General features: G+C 38.4%; 1 long non-coding RNA gene across 1 annotated transcript in view; it reads left to right on the top strand.

Moving 5' to 3' along the window:
* Positions 1–257: 257 nt before the first annotated feature.
* LOC131982308 (uncharacterized) overlaps positions 258–7,492 on the top strand; it is a 127,045-nt gene continuing 119,810 nt past the window's right edge. Inside the window, exon 1 of the long non-coding RNA XR_009395372.1 lies at positions 258–283. This is a non-coding gene — a long non-coding RNA (uncharacterized LOC131982308). The remainder of the gene's footprint in view (positions 284–7,492) is intronic.

The raw sequence follows: 7,492 nt of genomic DNA, 5'->3' as shown, positions 1-7,492 counted from the left end.
TGTGACTTAGCGATTTTTTTAGACCAGGATAGCAAATATGAATACATTTAAATGTTTTATACTTTATGTGGTGTAAGTCACTGCTTTTAAGAGTGAAGGTGGCATTCTTTGCTTTGCTGTAGCCTTTAAAGGTGCAGAAATATTGTTAAGGAAAATATCTTCTGACATTTTGGTTGTTGTTTCTTTTTTTTCATCTCCTTCCATAGATCAATAAAGAAAACTACCCGGGCAGCATTAAACCCCCTCCCCAACTCTCCTGGGAGTAGCCGAGGAACAGCTGTTGGTAAATATCATTACAATATTACATGCTTTATCGTTGCTTTAATGGTGAAATATCAGATGGCCCAGCTCAAAAGACATTAACATTTAGAACAATCAATATAAGTTTCACATTTTACGAGAGACATTTTCCAGCTGATAGAGAAACTTGTGAAGATGCCTGAGGTGTCACTCATTAACCGACGCTGTAAAGATCATTTTGATTTGTGGGCTTATGGAGGGAATAGATCCTCAAATGGACTTGTCATGTTTTTTAATCAGGACCTGGATTTACATACATATTACAGTAAAAAATAGGACGTTGTATGCATTCACTCTGAGATGACAAAGTCGAAGTCCCTTTGAGTTTGTGTTTGCTATAAAGTTATATTATTTAGTTATTCATATGCTCCACAAACAAAAGACAATAGATTTATATTCAGATGGCAGCAGCATCAATGAAATGAAAATTGCATTACCATCTCTTTGTTTTACATCAATAGGAATGTCAGCGTAACCTTTTTTAATAAATTATACCAAAAGGTGCTGCACTTTCAGTGATAGATCACTGTATTTTCAAACCCCCCCCCCCTTTATTTAATTTCCAATTGTAAAAATATACTGTTCACTCAGTTCTCCTGAACATAAAAGTAATAGAAGGCACGAAAGGGAAAGGGAAAAAAGAGAAAGAAAATCTACCCACCTCAGCTCCAGACCAACTTCAAAAATTAAAATTGCCTTTGAGATGCAAATGCTCAAACAATATTCTTCATGTTGGATCTAAATTGCTAATGTACACAGTGTATGAGCCCAGTGTGTCCCCTTTCAAGACTGGATATCTTGGAGACATGAACCTGATGGTGTTAGTGTTGATCAAAGGGCCTGACCATGTCATGCCTCTCCCCTAGAGACTGAGGAGTCATTGACATGCAGTGAAACATGCATATTCCATGTCCAATGTTTAGGTTGTTTAATTGCTCCTAACATGCCATTACCAAAAAAGGACAGAGTAATAAGAAATAGAATTTGTGCAAACTACTCTGAGGACAAAATCGGGACAAAATGGTCAGAAAAGTGCTACAAAGTCATAATTTACATTATATTATTATTCCTAAGTTAAATGAGAAAAGAAAGAGAGAAACAGGCTCAGATAACCCCCATCAAAAGAAGGTCTAAAATCCCCATTTTTATTACCCGAAACAATCATTTTAAATTCAGGAGGTGTTTCTGTGACAGCAGGCTACTTCTTTTGATCCCATACAGGGTAGCACCTTGATAGACCAACTATATGGATTAATAGCACTAGTTACAACACAGCCTTAGGCCCCCTGTATCTACGTTAATAGAGCCTATCCATTCCTGTCAGCTACTGGGGACTGATGGAATTGCAGGGGTGGCTTTGTATCCACACAGCAAATCATAAGCCCTCAGATATCGCTTGAGCTGGACGACTGCAATTTTAAACCAAATGTATTACAGTGAGCTCTATCAAACATAGTCAGATAAATTCTTGCTAAAAGGGGAACCCTCTACACGCTGGACAAGGGGTGTAGCTTCTCAGCACAGGCTGCTTGTCTTCATTTCTAGTTAAATAGCCCACACACACACACACACACACACACGTGGTGAAGTCCAATCTGATGCAAAACGTTTGTCTTTGTGTGCTGTCGTCAACAGAGCAAGTGTATCAGAGCAGAAAAAAAGCTGTGTTGCTGCCATAATCTATCATGTCACAATAGCGGATCTTTCCATCCAGACATGGTGGAGCCACCTGCTCGGCTTAAAAGACATGGACACTTGTGTTAGCAACAAAAGCTGGGAGTAATGCAAGACTAAGCATTGATTAACAGCATTTTTAACAGCAACACATGTTTTGGGAACATTATAGTTTCCTACCGCAAACCACATTATACCGGTTTCATCATGTTCATCTTGGTAAAATGTTAAATATCTTGTAATTTTAGAAAAAGAAAGCAGCTTAACGATCCCTTCCAGACATGTTTAAAGACTGTACTTTGCAAAGTAATTTGAATCTGGAAAAAAAGTGATTTTACAGTTTTTTAAAATGATCTTTAAATTACATCTTTTTATGTTCCCCTTTAATTAAAAAATCCCAAATCTATGAATATGCAAATATCTTTAATTTAAAAGTTCCTGTAAACCAAGTGTTCATTGACATTTAGAGTTACCAACCAAAATGTATTGCCTGTATCATTGAGGCCTAACAATTGTGTTGGATGCATAGTCTTTTTTCATTTGTATTTTGAATCTTGCATTGTTTTCTTGCTAGCAGTCTTTTCTTCACTTAGTGAGTAGAAGTAAAACCATTGGCAGCATTTGCAACCCACCACTGCTCATTATTGGGCATCTGTGTGCGTGAAAACCTCCAGGCCTGGAAAGGGAAGTCAATGTGGAAGTGTGATTTTGAAAGAACCCCCTAAAACCTGAAGTTTTTCTGGAAATTCAACAGAAGATTTTTCAGCCTCTGTAGCAGATATAAATTAAATTCAAACTCAGCAAATGTTACATTTGACTGAATAAAAATCATATGCATAATATTAATACATGCCCATTAGCAAGATGCAAACATGATATGACCATTGGAAGAAATAGACATCGTTCTCATTAGCCTACTCTAATAAAAACGATAATTATCATAATGATAAACAATAATAATACATTTTATATATTGCACTTTTCAGGGTACTCAACAACAATTATTATGATCTCCAGATGGCCACAAATCTGTCTGTTCTTCGGTGAAAATATGTCGTCTAAAAACATATTTCTCATCCATAAATCCCGGTCGATTGATTCCGAGGGTTCAAAGTCCGGATCAGCAATAAAATCATCGGCGCTGTTTTCATCAAGATCGCTTCCGTCACTTACTAATGAGCTCCTCCGCTATAGTCGTCTTCCGCCATGATTTCAAAGTTCTGGAAAAGTCCAATGTTGCATTGCGACACTCCCACATGTATTCTGATCATGATTCTGATGCATTTCATTGGCCAAGAGACCGAAAATAGGTGGAAAAAAACTACAAATGCTACAAAACAACGTATCCGCTTTCCCGGTCTTAATGGTAGAATAACACAACAGCGCTCCCGGTTTTAATGGTAGAAATGCGGTAATGCTTTCCCGGCTTAATTGGGTTAAATCACCATGCTGGGCTTAGTGGACAATGACCATCAGCCACCAAAATGGTGATGGCCAAAAAAACAAATTTGAGGCTTCAAATCAGTACTTCACAGACCAAGAGGTTATGCCACAGCTACGTCCCTATATAGTGTCTATGGTAAAAACATTGCATTGTTGTGATTTAACAAAATAAAGCTTATAGGAACATGTTAAACCTAAATTTAATGCAAGCTCAGAGAACTTTTTCCCCTCCAGCAGATGAAAGTGAAAACAGCTGCACAGTGAAGCTTAAACATCCTAGATAAGTAACAATAAGGAAAAAACACATCTTTTGAGTGGAGCGGGAACTTTTCAATGTTAAAGTTTGGTCATGGTTAAGCGAGAAACAATTTGCTGTAGAAATGTAAAATTCAGTCATAGTGCAGAAACTGGGTTGTCAGAGGTGATAGCAGTCGTATCAACTGGTCCAACACCCTAAAAGCAGCACTTCCTTCTCACTGCACAAGTCTGCAGTCAGGAACAGTACATCTACACTCAGGTAATCCTTACATGCTGGGTAAATTTATTTCTTGCACTCTTCAGGCGTGTAGCCAGTATTTTAAGTGGCATTGTACTCATTTCGCAATATTTCAAGAGACCCAGCTCTCAATTTAGTCCAATAAAAGTCATACTCTACAGAGATTTTGATATGCACTGCAGCTAAAACTGCTACATTCTGCTGTGTCTCAGTAAAGATATACTGGAGTTTACGTACATTAGATTGATGTTGAAAATACACAACATGACTTCACTCAACTCTGGTTAGCGTAAGATGCATGGATGGGAGAAATTATTTAAATATACTTTTTCCACATCGGGGGCTCATTAATTATCATAACTGTCCGGCCTGGTACAGTAATTTCATTTTGACAGTGAATGATGGATCATTTTGCGGTGATAAGATGAAAGATCACATACAGCTACAGTGTAAACAAAGTGATTGGGACAAACTACACAGTATCTGTATTACCTCTGCTAAAAGGTTCAAACAAAAGGGCTGCCATGCGGGGGTTGCTTTCAAGTAAAATGTCTATGACAAATGTGACAATGTTGATCATGGGAAGCTAACTCCTGCGGCGCTAATGGCACGCTGCACCTCACAAAATCCAAATTAAAACGGTAACATTAATGCACTTCAATGCCAGGACAATGTAAGCATCTTGACAGAAAAAAGGAGGACACCTTGAAAGAAGAAAGCCGAAGACAATATTCACTTCTGTCAAGTTGCATATTTCTCCCTCTACAGCTAATAATGACATGCTCTTTGATGCAGGCGAGACAGTTTTTCATTTTCTACTGACTTCAAATTCCAGGTATTTAGTCCTCACTGGAAATGCCAAGCTTTGAGGATGTTACCCCAACTGTTCTTCAGAGTTCAGTGCCTCAGGAGAGCAGAGAAAATATGAGAAACAAAGCGTTAGAAATTATTTCCTTCTTGTTGTTTTTAGGTTCAGCTCTTGTTTTCTAAAAAGTTGGCAGCTGGGGCTTATGCTCACCTCCCTCAGTGTGAACGTGACTCAAACCCACAGCTGTGGTGTGAGGAGAATCCAGAATGAGGAGGACCCTCAGCCTGTGATTAGGGAGGTGTGCAGTCAGGGAATGCCATAAACATATCCGTGCGCGGTCGTCACACTTTCATCCTCCCACACGTTTATGCGCGATTGTGTGCATGTGTTAAAAAGACCATCCTGTATACGCTCGCTCACTCACTCACTCACTCACTCACTCACTCACTCACTCACTCACTCACTCCAATTCAATTCAATTCAATTCAATTCATTTCATTTCATTTCATTTCATTTCAATTCAATTCAATTCAATTCAATTCAATTCAATTCAATTCAATTCAATTCAATTCAATTCAATTCAATTCAATTCAATTCAATTCAATTCATTTCATTTCATTTCATTTCATTTCATTTCAATTCAATTCAATTCAATTCAATTCAATTCAATTCAATTCAATTCAATTCAATTCAATTCAATTCAATTCAATTCAATTCAATTCAATTCAATTCAATTCAATTCAATTCAATTCAATTCAATGGCATGACGTAACAATGTATATATTGCCAAAGCAAGCATCAGAAAAAAAGATAACAAGATAAGGAAAGCAATATTTCCAATAAATTATTATAATTCTCACTCACTCACTCACTCACTCACTCACTCTTGCCTACGCACAGCCGAATGTCTGCTTCTACACATTAACAAAGCACGACGGCAAACAAAACAGCATACAGAAAAAAATGTTTTTTCTACAAGTCTGTCCGCATGCCCTCTCAAGAAAAGGCAGACATGCAGCATTTACTCAACAACAACAGCCTTATCTGCTTTTTAACAATAGTGTACTCTCTATATGTGACAAACTGGATTTTCTGCATACTGCATGAGCACTTAGAGGGCTGAGGCTGCTCTTAAAGTGGTGGGAAATGCAGGGATTATTCTCACACAATGAGGGTTGTTTCAAGGCCCTTCCTCAGAATGTCATTCAAACCGTTTTTAGTGCAAAGGTTTTCTTCCCCATAAAGAACTATGTGCAAGACAGAATTTACAGTGAAGTCTACATTTCCCTGATACTTTCCAGGCCCTCAATGAGCCGGGCAGCCGCAGATACAGTTCATGATGACCACCACAATCCAAATTCTGTCCATAATGATGATTTGGGATGGGATCAATCAACCCTATCTGCTTGCAGTAATGGCCGATGAGGCTTTGATTTAAGAGCTGTAATTGGTTTCCAGTAGGGCACGGTGTCAGTTTTCTATTCCCTTGTAACCCACGTGTACAGTTTCAGGACATGGCTGCTTGTCACAAGTACAGGCTTGACTGGACAGGGAAGAAGATATCCACTGGAGACACTGTGGCTCTTCTGGCACGGCTCTTTGTCCGTAATGGCCTCCATTCACAGGCTCTTCATGAAAGGTTTTACATGGGAACTCCAAAGGCTAATTGGCCCACGGAGATCAGGCTTATTGTTAGTTCTGCATGGCTTCCAGCAGCCATGGTGCCTAATCACCATAGGGCTCCACACCTGACTAAACAAAGAGCACTTTTCTCCATTCTTAAAAAAAAAGTGTCTCTCATCCTTTATCTTTCCTCGTCTTGCTCCACCTCCTCCCTCTCTTTCTCTCTGTCTCTTATGTCTGAGGTTATATAACAGGTCAGGAATTAACTGTATTAATACCTATGGATTTTATTTTTAATTAAACCTACACTATGCTTGAATGCTTAAAGCCAATCGTCAAATGACTCCACTTAAAGCCCAAGAGGTCAAGCCAGTTGCTTATGCCCTCACTTAGTATTGTTGCTGTGTAAACATGGTTTGATTGCTCTGTTAAAAACACAAAATGCCAACCGCTATTATGGATTTTACTCAAGGAAAAAAAGTGTATTTTAAAACTAAACTAAATAGGTGTTGCAAGGAATAGCCGGCTCTCAGAATTCCATTACTACTAATTACCCTAAGTGTGGACAAGATGGCATAAAGTAAATGGTTGCACAATGAGCTGTTTCCCTACAATGAAGCTGCATTCAGCAGATACCTGTCATCACTCAGAAACAGTGCAATTCTCTAGAGGTTGAAGTTTAAATCCCTGAATACATAAAAGCTTGCCGCAATATCAAAGGTTTGTAAAATGTCATTGAGCTTTAATATCCTTGTCTGTCATTTTGATTTGAATACACACCTGATTGCTCCACACTGAGAAAGCATTCAAGCACCACCGGGTTCCCGTTGTAAAGACACTTCAGCCGGCATGAGCACTGCCTCTGAAGTGGGCCCAAAGATATTTCTCACAACGTTTTTTAATGTCTGTAATCATATAAAAGTGCATTCTCTTTTAATGAGGTATTCTTTATAAACAATTGACTCACTTAATTCAGGAGAAAATATATTAGATAAGACCGATAAGTGTTAAAGAAATATATATGAACCATTTTGCAAAATAAAAGGCTTGAATAGATCTGATTAACATGTTTTCACTTTCTGCGATCAGAACTGCAGCCTCAAAGACCTACAGACAAGCCACATAAAAGGAACTTAGGAGACAATGGG

The sequence above is a fragment of the Centropristis striata genome, chromosome 12 (genome assembly GCF_030273125.1).
Source record: "Centropristis striata isolate RG_2023a ecotype Rhode Island chromosome 12, C.striata_1.0, whole genome shotgun sequence".
NCBI lineage: Eukaryota > Metazoa > Chordata > Actinopteri > Perciformes > Serranidae > Centropristis > Centropristis striata.
Note: the sequence above shows the minus strand (reverse complement) of the source record. Positions and strands in the feature narration are given on the sequence as shown.